The following is a 23,432-nucleotide window of genomic DNA, read 5'->3' as shown; positions in this document are numbered from 1 at the left end:
GCTCTCTTCCTAGCTTTCCAGTTTTCTTATACCTTGTTTCCATGTTGCCTTCCTCAACAGCTTGGGAGCTCTGTGAGGGCAGGGACTATTTGTCCTTTGTCTTTCTTTTTATCTCTAGCATTTAGCACAATGCCTGGTACACAATAAGTACTTTATTTTTTATTTTTATTTATTTTATTTTTTTAAAATTATAACTTTTTATTGACAGAACCCATGCCAGGATAATTTTTTACAACATTATCCCTTGCACTCACTTCTGTTCCGATTTTTCCCCTCCCTCTCTCCATCTCCTCCCACAGATGGCAAGCAGTCCTATACATGTTAAATATGTCACAGTCACAATAAGTACTTAATAAATGCTAGTTGACTAACAAATATTGATGCTGAAATCCAAAAACTCCTTCAGGACTACCCTGGATCTATCCCTTGCCTGTCTAACACTTTCTCTTCTTTCCTGGACACTTTTATCCTCCATTCTTGTACAACTATGTCTCCCCCCAGCCAACTAGGATGGGAAATTCATCATATATAGCAGTGAGAACACCCTCCCCACCCCATAAAACCCATGACCTTTGGGCTGCCTTGAGGCAGCCTTGTCCTGCTGCTGAGTGGATGAGACCCCATCTGTCCTACACATTAGATAAGTGAAATGCTAGTGAGCTTGACCAAGATGAAGGCGCAGTTTGAGAGCAGTCTCTGGAAGGAGTAATAAGTGACCTCCCAACACCTATTCTTCCTCCTCCTGTTATGTCTACGAGACCACTGTAGCCAATGTTCTGGCTAGCTCCATGACTACAGCCATTGGTAATTTGTTTAAGGTTTTAAGCCACTCCTTGGGTAGGTTAGACATGATTTAACATAATACAAGTGTTTAGGTCTAGGGAAGTGAGTGTCTCACAGTACTCCATCCTCATAAAATCACCTCAGTAATACTATATTGAGTCCTGGGTATTACAGGTTTGGAAGGGCATTGGTATACTGGTAATCTTCCAAGGGAGGGCAGTCAGGATGGTGAAGAACATGGCCAATTAGCTGAAGAGACTAGAGGGAGTGTCGGCCCTGGAGAAAGGAAGACTTAGGGGGGACATGAATGCTATCTTCAAATTCTGGAATTATTATTATTTGGTGTATAATGTGCTACCATCCTGTCTGTCTCCCACCCCCAGTCTTTCCCCACAAGTTTGTTACTAAAGAGTCATCCAATTAGATTTTCTTGGGGCTTTATAGACTGCTCTGTGCTTATGTGATTCTTGCCGGGTACTCTAGACTGGGGATTGTATCATTTCCTTACAGATCAGTCCATATTTTTCAGGGTTTCTTTAGAGAATTCTAGAATCCATCATTAAACATGTAAGACACTGATACTGGACCATCCAGTCTGGCATGCCCGCATTGAAGAAGGCACTGTGATCTATGAACCAAGCAGAATTTCAATAGCTTAAAAGCAGCGTGAAATGAACAAATTCAGATCTATCTCCATTCCAAATGTGCACAGGAACTATTTGTGCCCAATTTGTGGGAGAGCCTTCTGACCTAATATCAGGCTGATCAGCCACAGTTGCACACACAGTACCTTGACCCCAACATCATGATGTTATTTTGGTCCTTTCTGAGATCAAAGGACAGCAACCCACAAACCTTGTGACAAGCAATGTGCTAAGTTTTCAGAGATACAGAGAGACACAAGAGACAAGGATATGTCCTCAAGGAGGACATATCTGTTGGGTGAGACAACAAGCGAGCTACATGCAGGATTAATTAGAAATAATAAGCAGAGCAAAGGGACTGGGACTAAGGGGGCTTGGGAAAGGTGTTCTATAGAAGGGGGGGTTAGTTGGGGCTTGAAGGAGAACAGGAACAGAATTAGGCAGAGATGGGGAGGAAAAGCATTTCAAGTATGGAGAAAAGGCTCCAAGTCCTATGATGGTGGGGCTGGTTCATAGAACAGCTTGGGGACAGTGTCCCTGGCTTGAAGGGAATGTGTCAGGGACATAAGAAGAATGGAAAGGGAAAAGGGGGCTAGGTTACCAAGGGCACTGGATGCCCAACAAAGCATCTGCAATTTGGCTCTGGAGGCAATACTGAGCCACTGGAGTTGACTGAGTGTGCATGTGTGGGGTGGGGTGGACATAGATAGACTTGAACTTAGGTAAAATCACTTTGGGGGCTGCTCATAGTTTATATTTATGTTCTCTTTATGTTTACTCACATTGTACAAACCAGACTGGAAACGTGACTCTGGAAAACATGACACCTTATCTCATGCTACTTAGGCTAAGGGAAATGATGACAAAAGCATATTGAATGGAGCATTTTCCTAACCCAACTCTTCTATCCTAACCACCATTAAATAAAGAAAGAAAAACATCCCAAACAACAGAACGCTGCCCATGATGGTCAGTCATTTCATAAAGTCATGTATTAATAAGGGAAAGTTGAGGGCCAGGAACACCACTGAAGAACGGGGGCATGAAAATATGCACATATTCAAAAGAGTTCTTTGTATCAACAGGTGACCTCTTCCCACAGTTGCTGTAATTAGCTGAGAATTGAAAGTTGGTTGGTTTTTCAGATTCCTTGTAAAAACAGGCAGGTCTCAGACTTTCAGAAACAAGAGTCTACTATACTTCCAGGACAGTGCATCATTGTGATTGGCACGTCTCTCAACAAAATGGTATTGAGTGGCGAGGATGGGATTTTGATTAGGTGGAATGACTCAGCTCTTGCCATCAAAGAAGGGAGGCTCTGACAGTCCTACCTCATGATCTGGGATCTCAGAAGACAGTGTTCTCCCGAGGATGACCCCAGGCAAGTATGTCCAGCACCGAGGGGTAGACTCCTACCGTCATCAAGAATTGGGAAATTAGAAGGAAATCAGAAACCATAAGGAAAAAGAAGAGGGTCGGGGTAAGAAAACATTTTATGGACAAGAAAACCTCATGGTCCAACAAGACACTTTCAAATCACATAGCACATAAGTGAGATTAGGAAGGCCAAAGTCTAGAAAGATCATATAAGCTCTCATTTTGGAACATAAAAGTCTACCTTAAGTCTAGGCAAAGAGATCAACAATAAGTTAGATGGGATCATCAGGATCTCATGAAGTAACCAACTCAAAATGAAGGGCTTCTTAGCAGAAAACCATGGTCATAATCTTCACCCCCCAGACAGCTGAAATACGGTCCATATTTTAAAACTGTTGGTCCAAAACCCAGAAGACAGAAATGACAGCATATTCCATTTGTATTATGCGTGGCAATTTTCAAAGTGCCTTCACATATACAAGTATTCCTCAAATTTTAGTGCAGTTTTAAGTTTCAATAGCCTGAAACTTTAATCGAGACTTTTGGGAAAACCTGTGTTATGTGATTGGACCCTTATAACAACTTTGAAAATAAAAAAAAAGAATCTATCCTTCTTGTCACGGTCACTTTCTTAGCCCCTAAAAAAGAAACTTCCATTGCACTGGATCTCTTGGCCTTTCCTTGAGCATGCTAAGTTCTCATATGAACTATTGGGTGGAGACTCAGGAACTTGTCATTTCTGGAATCACTTCTGCCCAGGGTCTAGCATTATCACAACCCATAGTAATCATGCTCTCAAACAAAGCAAAAAAAAAATGAGTTCTAATTAAGAGACGAGGAAGAAAACTACATCTTGCTAAAGGTACCATAGATAATGAAGTAATAGTGATACTAAACACACACACACACAAACACTCCCCCCAAGTGACATAGCATCCAAATTCTTAAAGAAAAGTTTAGGTGAGTTAGAGGAGAAAATAAACAATGAAACTATACTAGTGGTGAATCTCAACTTTCCTCTTTATAACCAGATAAATCTAGTCACAAAGTAGAATTTTTAAAAAGTTAGATATGATAAACCTCTGGAGAAAACTTATGGGGATAGAAAAATATATCTTTTTCTCAGTGGTATATGGCACATACACAAAATTGACCATGTATTAGGGCATAAAAACCTCACAATCAAATGTAGAAAAGCAGAAATATTAAATGCTTCCTTTTCAGATCATAGTGCAATATAACAATTACATTCAATAAAGGACAGGGGAAAGATAGAGTAAAAATTAATTAGAAACTAAATAATCTTATCCTAAAGAATGGGTGGGTAAAAAAGAATCATAAGAAACAGTAATTTCTTTAAAGGTAATGACAATAATGAGAAAACATATTAGGATTTATGGGCTGTCTCCAAAGCAATAGTTTGAGGAAAATTTTAGAGCTAAAAAAATTCATATCAAAATTCATTCAGAAGAACAAAAAGTCAAGAATATCAAGAGAATTAATGAAAAAAATGTGAAGGATTGTATCCCAGAAGTCCCAGATCTCAAACTTTATTATAAAGCAGCAATTGTCAAGACTATCTGGTACTGGCTAAGAAATAGAGTGACATATCAGTGGAATAGATTAGGTACACAAGGTATAGTAGTAAATGGTGATAGTAATCTAGTGTTTGATAAAGCCAGAGATTCCAGATTCTTAGACAAGAACTCATTATTTGACCAAAACTGCTGGGAAACCTGGAAAACAGAGTGGCAGAAATTAGGTATAAATCAACATATCATACTATATACGAGATAAGGTTAAAATAAGTATGTATGATATAAGCAAACTAGGAGAGCAAGTCACCAGTCAGATCTATAGAGAAGGAAATAGTTTATGACCAGAGATAGAGAGCATTACGAGATGTAAAATGGATAATTTTAATTATATTAAGTTAACTTTTTTTCCACAAATGAAACTAATGTAATCAAAATTAAAAAGAAAGCTGAGAAATACATTTTACAGCAAATGTCTCTGATAAAGGTTTCATTTCTTAAATATTTAGAGAACTGAACCAAATTTATAAAAATACAAGTCATTCCCTATCAGAGCAGCTAATGTGACAGAAAAGGAAATGTTGGATGGAGAGCAATTTGGAACAAAGTCCAAGGGGTAATCAAACTCTGCAACCCTCTGATTCAGAAATACCACCACTAGCTCTATATCCCAAAGAGGTGAAAAAAAGGAAAAGGGTCTATCTGTGTTGTGTCCTGCTTTCTAGAGCCCCATGCTGGGGTGATTAAAATATCCTGCTTTCTCGAGCCCCCAAGTTGGGGTGACAAAACATACCATTCCTTTCTCAAGCCCCCACTCTGGGATGATTAAAATATACCTTTCTAGTGGAGAAGTGTTGAGGATGGACTCCTGAGGATGGTGGGAAAATGGAGTCCATTTATTTCAAGGACTTTCCCCTTTAACAAAAACAACACTGTGCATATGGGACCACATAAACAACTTGCTATGGTACATAGCTTGCCACAGAGTATCACTCTTCCACCTGGTATCACCCTGCTTCAATCACAACACAGGTTGTCACTACCCCCCCGACCCCCCCCCCCCGACTTCTCGGGAAGGCCAAGAGCCCTTAGGGGAGATGGGGAGCCAAACCAGACATTGTTAGCAGGTTCCCTCTGGGCTGAAGGGTCTTATACCTCATCCAGAGTTCCCCCACTGTCTGTGACCTTGTACATATTTGTATAAAAATATTCCAAGCAACATTTTTTTTTGTGGCGGAAAAGAATTGGAAAATAAGGGGATGACCATCAATTGGGGAACAAGTTGTGTATGAATGTAATAGAATACTATTGTGCTTTAAGAAATGACGAGTAGGTGGATTTCAGAAAAATCTGGACTTGCACTAATTGATATAAAGTGAAACGAGTACAAGCAGGAAAACAATGTGTACAGTAACAGCAACATTGTGTGATGATCAACTCTGATGATTTAGCTATTCTCAGCAGTACAATGATCCAAGACAATTCAAAAAGATACATGATGAAGAATGTTATCCACATCCAGAAACAACTGATAAGAGTCTGAATGCAGACCAAAGCACATTATTTGTCACTTTTTATTTTTTGATGTTTTTTTCTTTTTGTCTGTTTCTTCTTTCCCAAGACTAATATGGAAATATGTTTTCATAATTGCACATATATAACATATCAAATTGCTTATCTTAGGGAGAGGGAGGCGAGACAGGGGGAGAATTCAAAACTCAAAAATTTTTTTAAATCAATGTTAAAATTTGTCTTTATATATAATTGAAGAAAAATACTATTAAGGGAAAAATATCTCAAAGAACTAAATCAGAACTAAAATATGTGAATCTTCATAATTAACATTTAAAGGAAGATAATCCATTTGTTTTTTTTCCTTTTAAAAGTAAAAGTTACTTTAGTGAGACTATTAGTAACAAAGAGTGACAACATTAATGTTACAAGTCTCTACTCTTATACCATCTGAATATAGTTACCTCACACTACCACAGAAATTTAGCATTATTTATGGGAATCTAGATCTAAATGCTCTAAATTGATCTAAAACGAATTAACTGGATCTAAAATGAATTAACTGGATAATTGAGAAAAGCTAATCATACTTGATCTCTAATATGTAGAATTAGAAAATAAGTAAATTGGAGTCAAATGAGCTTGAGGCCAGTTTGCTTTAAAACATTACAAGAAAAACAAGGCCATATTTAGAGATTAGTACAAAAATGGACACTTCATTACATTTTGTCTAAGAATTAAAAAATGACTTTTGTCAGTAAACATGAGTCAGGAAAAACTGGTTTGACAGTATAGTCCCAATTTCTCAAGATGCATGTTTTTAGTCAGATCTGACTCATTTAGAGTTTTCTGGGCAGATACCATAATGCAGTGGTCCTAAGTGTAGTCCAAAGAATTGTTGGGGTCTCTGAAACCCTTTCAAAGGGTCTACAAATTCAAAATTATTTTTTATTTCTAATATAGTAAATAGCTATAAATACAACCCATGTGAACAAAAACTCTTTGAACAGATCCTTGATAGTTTTTTTTTTTTTAACAACATGAAGATACTGAGAACAAAGGTTTGAGAACCACTGCCATAATGGTTTGCCATTTCCTTTGCTCTATCCACGGAGCCAATCAGTTGCCCTTAATAACCAAGGAGGTTGGTCACTAGCCCATTGCCCAACCTGCTAATTAAGTTTCCTAGGACCCTGGTCCTGATTTCTTATTGGAAAATGACCTCATTTTGATGGTTTTGATTTCACAGTTGGTGACAGGGCAGTCTTCTATTGGCTTTTTTTTTCTTAAACATAATATAAATTTAAACTTTGTAGGGCTTTGGGCTTTTTACTGGAATATGAATACCATTGCATGTCCAAAGCTACCCTACCACGTGCTGCCTATGGGCCGATGGCAATGGAAGCCATGCACCTATGTGATCCCCCATTGACAACCCTACCATTGGGAGTAGCAATAAAGTTTTGATTTTATCTCTGTGTGGCGCTGTTGCTCTTTGTCCAAACCACTCCCTCCCTCTGCTTTGCAGTTAATAAAAGGTAAACTCCATTTTATTTGCAGATCTCAGGTGTTTGATAATTTTTATTTTTACCTCCAGCAAACATTATACTTGAAAAATTATTAAAGTCTAACCTGAAACAGAAAGTATTTTAAATAAATTTTCCAGTGACTTATTTTACAAAACAAATGTACCATTAAAGGTCCTTTTAAATGACCCAAACTAGAAGACACTGTTACTTTCAGCTAAGCTATCTGTACCTCCTGAAATGAATAGGTCATTGACCAAGATGCAGTATTTGATAATTCTTGGCAATAAAATTATTCAGATGACCTAGAGTTAACTCAGGAGCAAAAAGGAAAAAAAAATCTTCTTAACATGAAACAATGCTAATACATTTAATTCGAAGTAAGCAATTAGAAATGATCTTAATTGATTGGGCCCAAGAAAAATAAATAGTTTGCCAGCAGGCCAGGAGGGCAGGAGGTCAAAGTTTACCCTTATAAAGTGGCATTCTTACTTTCATCCCATAGTATTTCCACCATTGAGCTTCAGCTAGCCAGCAGTAGAGTTTGACTTTTCTTAAAGCTTGAGTTTCATATAGTAACTACTCAAACGAGCATAAGCAGTCTATAGGCTTTAAAAAGTCTGTGTATCTTGACCTTACAAACCAATGGAAATCGTCGTATCATTCTGTCATGTTAGCAAAAACATGTTAATAAATCTAATTCTTCATCAATAACACAAGCTCCAGCTGGGGTGGCACTTCTATAGAAATGTAGGATTGCTTTCTTTGTGCTAGCAAATCTGGAACCTCTTAAGTTCTAAAGAGATTTTACATTAACATTTTATATGATTCCAGCTCCTACTGGAGTGGGTGGCTTGTTTAAAAAACTGGGGGATTTTTTTGCAATATAAAACATGGGCTTTTGATTGTTTATGCTTCCAAAATGACTCTTTTTTCTAGTAAGCTTTTTGTTTCCTAATTCCTATATGAAAGATAAAACACCTCTGATATTATCTGCTTCCGCTTTTCTCTGTTATAGTCAAAAGCATCATATGACTTGGATGTTTGTGAATTTTATAAATTATATTTCATTTCTATTTCAATTCTCAGCCCGAGGAAAATTTGGTATATGCATGTTTCTTTTATAAGTTTTCATTGATATCTTCTGTTTCTTACATCACATTATTATACTTAAGTATCCCTTTCCCTGGCCCTTCTAGAGAGCCATTCCATATAGTATTTCTTAGAGAGGAAAAAAAAAATCAGTTATCACTACATTGAGAAATCTGAAAACTTGTGCAGTGTGTAACACTCATGGATCTCTCACCTCCTCAGATCAAATTGCTTACCAGGTCAGGGAGGAGGGATGGGAATGAGGGAGAGAGATAATTTGGAACTCAAAATTAAAGAAAATGTTAGAAATGGTTTTTACATGAAATTGAGAAGAAAATTAAATATGACTATTTCTGTTTTTGAAAATCCAGAAGGGGGGTATGTTGGAATATCTTCTTATATGTCTTTATTCAAGTCATGCTTTTTCTTGATATTGTTCCATTCTCCTTTGTGTTGGTATATAATTCTTTCCATTATCATTGTTGTAGTACTGTGTCTATTATTTTCTTGGCTCTGCTCACTTCCTTCTGAATCGGTTCTCGGAGATCTTCCCAGGCTTCTCTATATTCATCACATTGATATAGAACAGCAATATCTCATAGTATTCCAGTATCACAATTTGTTTATCCATTCCTAATATGATGAGTATCTACTTTGTTTTCAATTCTTAGCTACCACAAAAAGTGCAGTTATAAGTGTTATAAGTTATAAGTTCTCTAGAACATGGGGCCTTTTTCCTTATTGATGATTTCCAAGGGGGTATAAATATAATTAATGGAGTCACTGTAGTTACTTTTCATACTTTCAAATTATTTTCCAAAATGGTTGTACTATTTCACATTCCAGCAATTTTCATTTATCACCCCACAACCCCTCCTACATTGTTGCCATTTTTTGGTAATTTTAATTTTCAACCTCAGGGTTGTTTTGAGTTACATGTATCTTATTAGTGATTTGGAGCATTTTTTAATGTGATTGAAAATACTTGGACGTTCTTTTGAGAACTTTTTGTTCACATTCTTTGATGAGTTATCTACTGGGTATGGCTCTGTGTGTGTGTGTGTGTGTGTGTGTGTGTCTCTATACACACATATATGTATTGACTATTTATATATCTTACATATCAAATCCTAAGTGAAATATCATACAAAGTTGTTTTCTCTCCCACTTGCCGACTTCCCTTCTTATCCTAAATGATTTATTGTAGTGTGTGCTGGAGCTTTTCAGTTTTGGTCCCACCAGATGGCTTTAACGATTTTCTTTTTAAAAAATTATTTTCTCCAGTTATAGGTAAAAACACCATTTTTATACATGTACATTCATTTTTTTTTACACATTTCCTTATGAATAATGTTGGAAGAGAAAAATCAGAACAAAAGGGAAAAACACAAGAGGAAAAAATAGAAGAAAAGGGCAAAAAAGTGAACATAGCATGCATTGATTTCCATTCAGTCTCCATAGTTCTCTCTCTGGATACAGATGGTATTTTCCATCCAAAGTTTATTAAGATTGTCTTGGATCACTGAACTGCTGAGAAGAACCGAGTTCTTGCTGTTGCCATGTATAATGATCTCCTGGTTCTGCTCGTTTCACTCAGCATCAGTTCATGTAAATCTCTCTGAAATCAGCCTGTTCATCATTTCTTATAGAAGAATAATATTCCATTACTTTTATATACCATAGCGTATTGGGGAATGACTCAATACGCTATGGTATATAAAAGTAATGGAATTACTTTTGGAATGGAATGAGTCATTCCCCAATTGATGAGCATCTACTTATTTTCCAATTCTTTGCCATCACAAAGGGAGCTGCTACAAATACTTTTGTACACGTGGGTCCTTTTCCCTCTTTCATGATCTCTTTGAAATACAGACCCAGTAGTGGAACTATTGGATCAAAGGGTATGCACAGTTTGATAGCCCTTTGGGCAGAGTTCTAAATTGCTATCCAGAATGGTTGGATCAGTTCCCAACTCCACCAACAATGCATTAGTGTCCCAGTTTTCCGACATCCCCTCCAACATTTATCATTATCTTTTGCTGTCATCTTAGCCAATCTGACAGGTGTGAAGTAGTAGTTTAGGGTTGTCTTGATTTGCATTTCTTTAATCATTAGTGATTTAGAGCATTTTTTTCATATGACTATAGATGGCTTTCATTTCTTCATCTGAAAATTGTCTGTTCATATCCTTTGTCCATGTTAATTGAAAGGCTTGTATTATAAATCTGACTCAGTTTTTTTTACATATTTTAGAAATGAGGCTCTTATCAGAAAAATACTGGCTATAAAATTTCCCCCCTATCTTTCTACTTCCCTTCTAATCTTGACTGTGTTTGTTTTGCTTGTGCAAAATCTTTTAAATTTAATGTAATCAAAGTTATCCATCTTGCATTTAATAATGTTCTTTAGTTCTTCTTTGGTCATAAATTCTTCCCTTCCCCAAAGATCTGATAGGTAAACTATCCCTCACTCTCCTAATTTGCTTATGGTAACACTCTTCACACTTAAATAATGTATCCATTTTTGACCTTATTTTGATATGAGGTTTGAGTTGTAGGTCTATGCTGATTTTCTGACATCTTATTTTCCAGTTTTCCCAGCAACTTTTATGACAGCTTCTTTAGAATATAGAGGTCCAAAAATACTATTTACCCTTTGCTCTTTCTTCTTTTCATCATATTCATGGATATTTTAGATTTTTTGTTTTTCCAAGTGAGTTTTGTTATTATTTTATCAGGTTCTATAAAGTACCCCCTTGGCAATTTGGTATTAACTTGATATAACATTAAAAGTGTAAGTTAATTTCATACTGTCATTTTTGTTATATTGGAATGATCTAGCCACAAATGCTGAATGTTCCTCCAGCTATTTAAGTTGTTCTTTAAGGAGCACTTTGTAATTTCATCCAGACAAGTCTTTTATGTATTTTGGTTTGTTGATCATCAGATATTCTATACATTGTAGTTAGTTGGAATGGGATTTCCTTTTCTGTAATTGATGTATATTTTATCATATTGAAATGGTGTTGATTTTTGAATTTTTTTGGTAGACTGCAACTCTACTGAAGTGACTTCCTCCATTAGTATAGTTGCTGATTCCACTGTATTTTCCAAGTAAACCATATCATCAGAAATTAGGGATAGTTTTATGAATTCTTTACTTATCTTTATGATTTTAATTTCTTTTTTTTGTTTTATTGCTATTGCTAACATTTCCAGAACTATATCAAATAATAGTGGGAAGAGTGGACATCCTTGTTCCACTCTCATATTTATTGGAAAAGATTCTAGTGTATCGCATTACATATGATGCTTGATATTTATATTTATATAAATCATATGTATGAATATATGTATGTATGTTCTCTGTCAAAACTCTGTAGAGTGAATTGATTTCCAAATACCTGGGCTTCTTGACAGGCTATTCTCCTTAATGAATTATCATAGAGTGTCCCCTACAAAGGCAATGTAATCAATCCCCAGATCAGCAGGAAGGCGCCAACTGTTGTTTTCTTCCAGTGATTCTGAAAGGTTTTGACAAATTGAACCATCTTTAAGCACCCAGCAGCACCTGGTGAAACAGCGCCATCTTCTGGTGAAGCGGATAAAAGGTGACAAGAGAAAGTCTATCTCCCCCAAGATATTTCTTAGATGAGAATTGGTTCCAGATAGAAAAGAACAACAAAACCAAAGGGAAATAGCAGTACAATTGCTTCATCTAGTTCAAGACCATTTAAGAGGATGGTCAGAAGCAAGTAGGAGTTCTGGTCCAGGAGATAGAGAGGGAAACTATGGACTGAGAGAGGCAATGAAACCTGGTTCTGGTTCCTAAGCCTTGTTGGGCTTTGAAACCTATTTTTGTTAACCTGCTTTTACTCCTCTTGCTTGTATTGGATGAACCATTTATCCTGTCCTGACACCTGGGTTTACCACACCTTCTATATGGTAGTTTCTTAGGAGATCATTTTCCAGAAAAAATGATAAATTTAGAAGCCTGGATATTGCAAGAAATAATACAAGAAGACTACACAGACATTTTGAAAACATACAGCAAAGTACTGATTAATAGCATTCACAGATCTCTGCCAGAGAAAAATCCACTTCTTAAAACTCTAAGGTATGCAGTGCTTGAACTTAATTTCCATAAAATGATTTTGCAGGCATCCACAAAGAAGGAGAAGTCTTCAACTATAGAGGAAATTAAACTTGAAAAGCCCCCAAATACTCTCTATATCTAGCAATCAGAGGAGATATTATAATAAGATATTCTAAAAGCAAATAAGAATGAGCTATGCCTCCCCCCTTCCCGGCCCAAACATATCCTCCAAAGCTGAGTCTAATAATCAATTCATGAAACTTATGGACCTTGAACCAAAGACAAGAATTAGTAGGTACTTAATAAAAGTTTCTTGATTGACTCTTGCAAAAGAAATCAGAGGTAATCAGGACATTCTACTCAAACATGCTAAACAAAAGAAACCTAAGGGAGGAAAAGATCACTTATCAAGAAAAGAATGAAATAAATAATTTGCATCTTTTTCAGGCAAGACAAGGCTACTGTTGGTTTAAAACCCAATGAAGGTTTAAAATAAAGGACAAAGAAGACTCAAGAGACAAAGGATCTAAAGGACTGAAAATTTAAGAGGAACTTCAGGAGTGAAGGGAAGGGATGGAAGAAAACCTATACTCCCTTCTATGTATAAGAATTATTTTTCTGGAGTTAGGAAAAAAAAAACATAATCAGTAGTCACTCAAGAGGGGAGAGTCGGGAAAAAGCCAGAGAGAAGAGAGTAGTTATAAGTGGAAAGGAAAGTCATATCTTCAGACCATGCTTCATCTTATGTCATACCATTTGCTTTAATTATTTTGGCATCCATTGTAGGATCAATGTTCTCTTTTTTCCTTACGTGGATCCAAATGCCCGAAAAAAAAACCAGTTTCCATAAGATGGAATATACTCAGCCCTGGTATTCCCACTCTAGGGCTGCGCTTTCGTAAGTGATGAGTAAACTCAACTAATGCCCTATAGCTAGCATAATGATTATGTGTATATGTATGTACACATTTAAAATTTACCTATATATCTACAACCATATATGTTTGGTCATAATTCATTCTTCTGAGGAGTTTATATCCTAATGGGAAGTAATGAGACAGATGGACAAACACATACATTTCCACATATAAATAACTATGATTGTTAGCAGAAGAAAACTTTAGCTGGAGACTCAGGACAGCCTTCTCCATTTAACCACCCTTATTAACTGGGGGACAAATCATTTAAAATGACTGAGTTTCTGTTTTCTTATGAGTAAAATGAGGATAATAAAATAGGCCCCCACTATTTGATCTGATAGCTGTGACAGGAAAATTGTTATTATAATATTGTTGTTTGCCCTTCATTATCAAAGAGGGCCATGATATCATGGAGGTGATACTGTGGCATGCAGGTGAATTGGATTTAAGTGAGAGAGGTACCTGCCTCACTTTTCCCTCCAGAGCCATCTGGGTCCAAATGAGCAGATATAGATCAGGATGACTGGAGATGAACCTTAATGCAGTGGGAGACCTTGGCCTTTTAAGGGAAGGTCTTTCATAGGTCTGTTTGACTGAAGCAATACCAATTCAGTGATCAAGGTTAAGTCAGAAATGAAGCAAAGAATGGCCTTTTTTACCCTGTCAAAAAAGAAAAAAGTTATCTGGGAGGGGTAGGCCCTTAGAGTTTTGGGCCCAAATGGAAGCAATTGCTATTTACATTCAGTCTGAGGCAATGACAGAAAATTGTTAATAGCAAATGATCCTTTGCTCTTAAATGTCAAGTCTCTTAAATGATCCTAATAAATGTCAAAATTTTAGTAATATCTTACATTCCTATTCTTAAGATACTTACCCTCAATTAGGCTGAGCTGAACCCTACCCTAAATCCCACTCTGGGATCTTACCCTGTAAACAAAGCCAGTTTCCAAAATAGCTGCTCTTATTCTTGTCCCCCTTCCACTGGGACTCATAGCATGGAGGACAGAAGAGCTAGAATGAAATGGTTTTCCTTGCTTGGACAGCTAGAGTGACTAGTATCACATGATCAGGTCTAATATGGTCTACATGGTTTCCGTTCCTCTTTCTCCTAAAAGTATAAGACCCTTTCCCACGAGTCTCCCAGTTGGGAAAATCCATAAAAGATCCACGAGTGCTCTGCACTTGTGGGATATCCCCCAGGATGGCAGGCTTGATACCCTGTTATCTTGATTAAAAGATACCTTATTTCTTCTCTTACAAGTTTTATTTCAGGATTTGACAGCTGCAAGCAAAGCTTTATCAACTGTAAAGCTTGGGAGAAACAAATGCTACTGGACTAGATGCCATCTTCTTTCTCTCTAAATATCTCATTCAGCACTGAGATTCTGTGACCCTATTATTATCTCTAATGCCAGGCTTCCTATTCAAATTGAGTAACCATTTATTAAGCAATTTATTATGCACAGTGTTCAGTGATTCTAATCCAGCCCTAATTAATTTCCCTTCTCTCTTAATAACGGTTACAAGCTCAACAAAATTTGGATCTTTATTATATGATATATATCCAACGTCATTTATGGCTTTCACGTTTATTTCCTGTGTGATGCTGGGCAATTCACTTATGCTCAATGGATGTCAGCTTCTTGATCTGGAAACAACAGGTTTGGATTAGATGAACTTTAGAGGTCTCCTCCAATTCTAGATCTATCTTTATCTGTGGATTCGTGTTGTCTAAACTAGATTGAGGTCCTTATAGTCAATGAATAGTTTCATATTTTTTTTTCATATCTCCTGAGGTGGAGTGTAAATGCACACTTCCTTTAGGAAAGCTGCTCAACAAAGCCTAAAGCTGCCTACTCTTTTTCACAATGCTCAAAGCCTATAGGAAATAAATGCTATTATGTAGCTCCATTAAAGATAAGCCTGACTTGCCCCTGTTCCTTGTCTCAAAAGTATAGAACCGTTCTCAGCTTAATTACCTGAAATTACATCTGTCCGAGCCAAGCAAACTAATTTGTTCTTTCCCCTTCCCTCACCTCTTCCAGACTTTGGTTTTACCCTCAAAGCAGACAACGGGGGCTTTTCCCAAATTCAGAGGCCATTCAGGTGTAGCTTTCTTGTCCTGCTGAGGCACCTCCACATTTTTTAAAATGCTAAGCAGTTTGATTTTAATAAGGAAAGAATTTGCCAATGATTGGTAGAGTTGAGGATAAAAATAAAGCCCAAACTCCTTCCTTCCCAAATTGGCTAGGAGCCCTCAGATTTCCTCTCATTCCTACTACCCACCTATCCCTAGTCAGACTGCTAGCTGTGGAATGGGATTCAGTCAGCCAGAATGGTAGAGCTCTCCTACCTCTGGGGATAGAAGGGGGGGGCATAGAGAAGTCACACCTTGGAGTGGAAAAGACCTTGGGGTGAGAAGACTTGGGCTCCATGCCTGGGTCAAGTCAAGTCACTACCATTCACTGAACCTCATTTCCTCATCTGTCAAATGAAGGGATTTCACTAAATTATACCTCTGGTCCTTTCTGTCTCTTGCTGGAAAGTTGTTGTCTGAACTCTTAAATCTCTGCTATGTGCTCATCCCACTGTGAGAAAAGATATGAAAAAAAATATGAAAAAGTCATTGACTATAAGGACCTCATAATCTAGTTTTAGACAACACGAATACACAGATGATGATATGTGTTAACACCCTGGATACTTTAGAATCAGCCGGAGTCATAAGCAAAAGTCCTTGGTCTTTATTCTTGGTCGAAATGAGATGAATGGACACAGGACTCTCCACAACTCTCTTCTTCATCTCCCGGTCAGAAGTCACTCTGGCTTGTCTTACTCCACCCTCTAATCCCTCCTCCAAATCTCTCTATACACCAATAGATTGAGCCCACACAGAATGGTGGGAAGGGCCATTTTCCAAGCATATGCTAATAGAGTATTATCCAATCAGTAGTTAGCCTTAAGTGCTCGGTTGTCTGACCTCAGTGCATGAACTAAAAAGAGTTTCAGCCCTTTTCAATGATAGATCTAGAGTCAGAGGAGACCTCTAAAGTTCATCTAATTCCCCTATCATCCAGGCCAAAATAAAAACAAACCTAGAAGTATAAACTTTCTTGAAGAAGATATATGTTGCCACATTGACCAAGCCTGAAAAGTTACATACTTTCCTGAATCGCACATTGGTCATGTCTAGCTTTAGGCTGTTTGTGGTTGCCTTGCTAAACCTAAACCTAAGTGTTATAAAAAGAACATGGAAGAAGGTTAGATCATTTGTTATTCTTTTTATAAAGTAAAGAATAATTTGCATGCCACAAATTTGGTGGCTCAAGACATTCAAGACCTGCCATTTCCCCAATCTTTTATGTGAAACAATAAACAGATTGGTTTATTTCTGATATTAAATGAAATGTGTGCCCTAATCACTATTGATCAGAGAAATGCAAATTAAGACAGCTCTGAGGTACCACTACACACTTCTTAGATTGGCTAAGGTGAATATTGGAGGGGATGTGGGAAAACAGGGACACTGATACATCGTTGGTAGAATTGTGAATACATCCAGCCATTCTGGAGAGTGATTTGGAGCTATGCTCAAAAAGTTATCAAACTGGGCAGCCCCTCTGACCCAGCAGCGTTTCTACTGGGCTATATCCCAAAGAGATCTTAAAAGAGGGAAAGGGACCCACATGTGCAAAAATGTTTGTGGCAGCCCCCTTTTTTATTGACAGTTTTTATTTTGAATTAGGGTTAAGTTCACACAACTATTACACATTAAATGTCTGAGGTCGGATTTGAACTCAGATCCTCCTGACTCCAGGGCCAGTACTCTATGCACTCCACCATTATAGCTTTTTATTTACAAGATATATGCATGGGTAATTTTTCAGCACTGACCCTTGCAAAACCTTTTGTTCCAACTTTTCCCCTCCTTCCCCTCACCCCTTCCCCGAGATGGCAGGTTGACCAATACATGTTAAATATGTTAAAGTATAAGTCAAATACAATATAAGTATACGTGAAATACTATGAACTAGTATTGAAATAGTGTACAATTAGCCTGTGAAGGAAATCAGAAATGCAGGCGGACAAAAATAGAGAGATTGGGAATTCTATGTAGTGGTTCATAGTCATCTCCCAGAGTTCTTTCCCTGGGTATATGTAGCTGGTTCAGTTCATTCCTGCTCTATTGGAACTGATTTGGTTCATCTCATTGTTGAAGAGGGCCATGTCCATCAGAATTGATCATCATATAGTATTGTTAGTGAAATATATAATGATCTCCTGGTCCTACTCATTTCACTCAGCATCAGTTCGTGTAAGTCTCTCCAGATTTCTTTCAGAAATCATCCTGCTGGTCATTTCTTACAGAACAATAATATTCATATATCACAATTTATTCAGCCATTCTCCATCTGATGAGCCTCCACTCAGTTTCCAGTTTCTGGCCACTACAAAGAGGGCTGCCACAAACATTTGTGCAAATACACATCCCTTTCCCTTCTTTAAAATCTCTTTGGGATATTGTAATGGGCTGAGGCTTGAGTTGAGGCACTGAGATCCCAAGCATGTGAGGCTAAATAGTATTTGGACCATATTCTATTAATGTATATACTTGGAGAAAGAATGGCCCCACCCACTCTTTGTGCAAGTCCTGATATGTTGTATAGGAAATGACGATTTTGGGGGGTGGAGACAGGGGAGTGGAAAGGGAAGCAGAAAGGGAGACTGCTGGCTGGTTTCTTGACATAGCTGCTTGCATTGCTATCACGACCTCCCTTCACCTGCAATCCCCCTTCACCTCTGCTGGCTGGCTTCCTGTCGCAGCTGCCCATATTGCTATCACAATCCCCCTTCACCTCAAAAAAGAATAAAGATTGAAGATTTTTCCCTTAACCTGAATTCCTGACTCTGGCTGATTTTAAATACATGGTCATCACAGGATGTAAGCCCAGTAGTAACACTGCTGGATCAAAGGGTATGCACAGTTTGATAACTTTTTGAACATAGTTTGAAATCGCTCTCCAGAATGGCTGGATGTGTTCACAATTCCACCAACAATGTATCAGTGTCCCTGTTTTCCCACATCCCCTCCAGCATTCCACATTATCTTTTCCTGTCATCTTAGCTAATCTGACAGGTGTGTAGTGGTATCTCAGAGTTGTCTTAATTTGCATTTCTCTGATTAATAATGACTTGGAGCATCTTTTCATATGGCTAGAAATAGTTTCAATTTCTTCATCTGAGAATTGTCTGTTCATATCCTTTGACCATTTATCAATTGGAGAATGGCTTGATTTCTTATAGAGTCAATTCTCTCTATATTTTGGAAATGAGGCCTTAATCAGAACTTTTGACTGTAAAAATGTTTTCCCAGTTTATTGCTTCCCTTCTAATCTTGTCTGCATTAGTTTTGTTTGTACAAAAACTTTTCAATTTGATATAATCAAAATTTTCTATTTTGTGGTCAATAGTGATCTCTAGTTCTTTGGTCATAAATTCCTTCCTCTTCCACAGGTCTGAGAGGTAAACTATCCTATGTTCCTCTAATTTATTTATAATCTCATTCTTTATGCCTAGGCCATGGACCCATTTTGACCTTATCTTGGTGTACGGTGTTAAGTGTGGGTCAATGCCTAGTTTGTGGCAGCCCTTTTTGTAGTGGCCAGGAACTGGAAACTGAGTGGATGCCCATCAGTTGGGGAATATCTGAATAAATTAAAGTAATTGAGTGTTATGGAATATTATTGTTCTGTAAGAAACAACCAACAGGATGATTTTAGAGAGGCTTGGAGAGACTTAACAAGAACTGGTGCTAAGTGAAGTGAGAACCAGAAGGTCATTGTATACAGCAACAACAAGATTATACAATGATCAATTCTGATGGACATGGCTCTCTTCAACAATGAGGTGATGCAGGTGAGTTCCTATAGATTTCTGATGGGGAGAGCTGTCTACACCCAAAGAGAGGACGATGGGAACTGAGGGTGGATCACAACATAGTATTTTCATCTTTTTTGTTATTGTTTGCTTGCATTTTGTTTTCTTTCTCATTTTCCCTCCTTTCTGACCTGGTTTTTCTTGCGCAGCATGATTAACTGTGGAAATATGGATAGAAGAATTGCACATGTTTAACATGTTCTGGATTACTTTCGTCTAGGGGAGGGGTAGGGGAAGAGAGGAAGCAAAAGTTTGGAATACAAGGTTTTGCAAGTGTGAATGTTGAAAACTATCTTTGCATGTATTTGGAAAGATAAAAAACTATTAAAAAAAGAAAACGAGGACAAAGAGTGACAAAGCTAGTTAGTGTTCAGTTTTCTGTTCTTTTGCCTTGACTTTTCAAAACTTCAAATAAAGGCTATAATTTTTTTTAAAGCAATGTACTATTTGTAATTATTGGGATCTTGTCAGGAATCACCTTCATGCCAAAGGATCAGTGGTTCAAGACTCTCAACACCTAGGAAGTATATGATGGTACACCATTTTCAATTTTTTATTCAAACAAATAAATTTGTTTCTGATTTTAAAGAAAATAGTTATCCATTTTGTAAACTGAAATTTATTCATTTTTTTAGTAAACAAATCTAATCACTCATTTTGACAAAAATATTTCTCTATATTTTTTAACAGCTTTTACAAAATGATACTGCCCAGCCATCCCCATGGAACAAACTTCAAAAAATGTCCAAAAAATTCTTGCCAAACTTAAAGCCAAATCATTATCATAAAGCAGCCTGGGAAAGAAATAACTCTTGGCACATTGGCCATGCCTAAAATCATATGATGCTGCATATGAAATGAATCACCTCCCTAATAGCAAGTAGCAAGGATCTTCAAGCTTCTGTTCTTTTGGTTCAACATTGCCATAATTCCAACAAATGCTACAAAAACGGTAAAGAAAGACAAGGTGACTTTTATGATATCCTGTGACCTTGCCAGGAATTCTCCTATTGTCATGAAGACTTGGGGTAGGGGCTCAAAACCCCCAGCACCAGAAGGCATTACTATGTTTTAATCTTTTTTTTTTTTTACTACTATTATTTAACCATTTTTTTTAAACCAAAAGATCAGCTAGTTTACATCTAGTTTTTAAAAAAATATTTTCAGTGATTTATGTTAGCAAATTTATTAATTTGTTCTCAGCAAATTTATTCCATTATTTTTGACAAAAAATTTGATTTCCCTATTTTTTGGGGGGAGAGGGGACAAATTTGTCAAAATCGTGCTTTTAAATACCCTCATCCCCATGAAACAAAATTTGGAAATTTTTCTAAATACATAAAAAAACTATCTTTGCATGTATTTGGAAAGATAAAAAAAACTATTAAAAAAAGAAAGAAAATGAGGGTAAAGAGGCAGCAGGTGACAAAGCTAGTTAGTGTTCAATTTATGACCAAGCAGTCTGGGCAAGGAAATAGCTTTGCCATATTGGCCATGTCACAAAACTGCATGTATTCCACTACCATTTTAAATGAATATCAACCATGGTAGGAAACATGGAAAAGTCTTCAATTCTGTTAGCTTTACTGTATAAAACCTCAAAATAAGGGACGCAAAAATGCTAACAAAGGGCCAGGTATCCTTTCCTAAAGATTTCTGATTTACCAGGAATCATCCATGTCTCTTGGAGTTACAAATTAAAGAACTTTAACATGATTATAGCTACACTTTCAAAAATCTGTTCTTTTGCCCTATGGCCTAACTCGTTTCTGATTTGAAATGAATAAATTTCCACATTTCTTTTAATAATCGAATACATTTATACATTTAGTTCATTATACAAATTTATCCCATTACTTTGCATTTTTTAGAAAACTTGTTCAAAAGAGTAATTCCCAGCAACCCCAACAACATGCAAGAAAAGTTGGGAAAATGTCCAAAAATATCCTTGAAAAAAGTCCAATCAAATCTACATTTCAAAGCTTCATAGGTAATTAAAAAATCCTTGCTGGCTAAGTCAAAAATACAATATAATTTGCTGCATTGTTAAATAAACTCCATCATAGCAGGTGACGAGGTTACTCTCTGGTCTTCTATTATTTTTGGTTTAGTTTTGCCAAAGTTCAAATTAAGACATTTTTTAAAAAAACACTAAAAAGGAGGGGGGTGAAATACCTCTTAGAATCTTGCCAGGAATCACTGTTGTGCCAACAGGCTGCAGATTCAAGACTTCTAACACTACTCTATACTTTATTCAAACTTTTATTTAAACAAATAAACCATTGGTTTACTTCTGCTTTGAAAAACATAAGTTTAATTTTTTTCAGACTAGAAATTATTTCCTTATTTTGACAAAGAAGTAAATGCATTTGCCTAATTTTTTGACAACTTATAGAAAATGGTGCTTCTTAGCAACATAAACACCATGGAGAAAAAAATAGGAAAAACGTCCCAAAATAGCCTCAACAAATGCTAAAGACGGGTAAGGAACCCATCATGATTTCTGTGACCTTATAAAGAACCAGCCTTTTGCTAAAAGGCCAGGGTAGGTAGACCCTGCTGCTCTATTTTTTACTTTATTGAACAGATTCAATGTTCAATTTTTGCATTATAAGAATAAATTTATCAATTTATTTTAATATATTTGTTTTTATTCAGCAAAAAATTATTCCTTTATTTTGATTAAGAAAGATTAAGGTTTTTTTGGGGGGTGGATCTTTTTTCACCCACCAGACTCCTACATATACTTTTTTTTTTTTTTTTTTTTTTGCTGAGGCAATAGGGGTTAAGTGACTTGCCCAGGGTCACACCTACATATACTTTTAAAGTTCTTAAAAAGGAACATAGGATCCCGTACGTTTTTCTTTTTTTCTTTCTTTTTATTATTAGTTTTTTATTTTTCAAACATATGCATAGATAATTTTCAACATTCACCTTTGCCAAACCTTGTGTTCCACATTTTTCTCCCCGCCCAACGGCAAGTAATCCAATACTTGTTAAACATGTACAATTCTTCTATACATATTTTCACCATTATCTTGCTGCACAACAAAAATCAGATCAAAAAGAAAAAAATGAGAAATAGAAAAAAAGCCAGCAAACAACAAAAATGATGAAAATACACTGTTGTGATCCACACTCAGTCCCCACAGGCCTCTCTCTGGGGGCTGATGGTTCTCTCCATTACAAGTCTATTGGAATTGCCCGGCATCACCTCATTATTGAAAAGAGCCACATCCATCAGAATTGATCATTGTATAGTCTTATTGTTGCTATGTACAATGAGCTCCTGGTTCTGCTCATCATCAGTGCCTGTAAGTCTCTCCAGGCATCTCTAAAATCATCCTGATGATTGTTTCTTATTGAACAAGAATATTCCATAACCTTCATATACCATACATAACTTACTTTCCAGCTGACGGACATCCACTCAGTTTCCAGTTCCTTGCCACTACAAAAAGGGCTCCCACAAACATTTTTGCACCTGTGGATCCCTTTCCCTCCTTTATGATTCCCAGTATATTTTTCTACCCCCAGTTGCCTACCATTGCATAACCAAGCAAATGTGTACACAACATACTCCAAAGCTGAAAAACCTAAGAAAGGCACATCCTGATCTAATGCATCATTTTGAGTAGAAACCATGCCCAAACTTGGAGCTCAGGGATAACATCAAACAAATGGGGTAGCTGAGATTCACACTGCCTGTTGCCCTCTTCAGTTGGGCCAGGGGAAATTACCAACATGCAGTACCCATGAGCAAACTACTCAAGCTGCTGCTCATGTTTCTTTGAATGATTTTTGTGGAATTTTCTGGGGGCAGTTCCTCTTCTTCCCCCCCAGATAGTGCTCCATACCAATAAAGTTATTTCACAGGGATACAGAATCCTAGTTGATTTTTCTATCCAAACTGACAGTCCATCATTGGGTAGCCAAATAAAAATGGCTACAATAGTTCAAAGCTGGATAGGCCAGAGAAGGCACATCTTGATCCAATTCATTGTTCTA

The sequence above is a fragment of the Antechinus flavipes genome, chromosome X (genome assembly GCF_016432865.1).
Source record: "Antechinus flavipes isolate AdamAnt ecotype Samford, QLD, Australia chromosome X, AdamAnt_v2, whole genome shotgun sequence".
Classification (NCBI taxonomy): Eukaryota; Metazoa; Chordata; class Mammalia; order Dasyuromorphia; family Dasyuridae; genus Antechinus; species Antechinus flavipes.
This window is presented reverse-complemented; position numbering follows the sequence as displayed.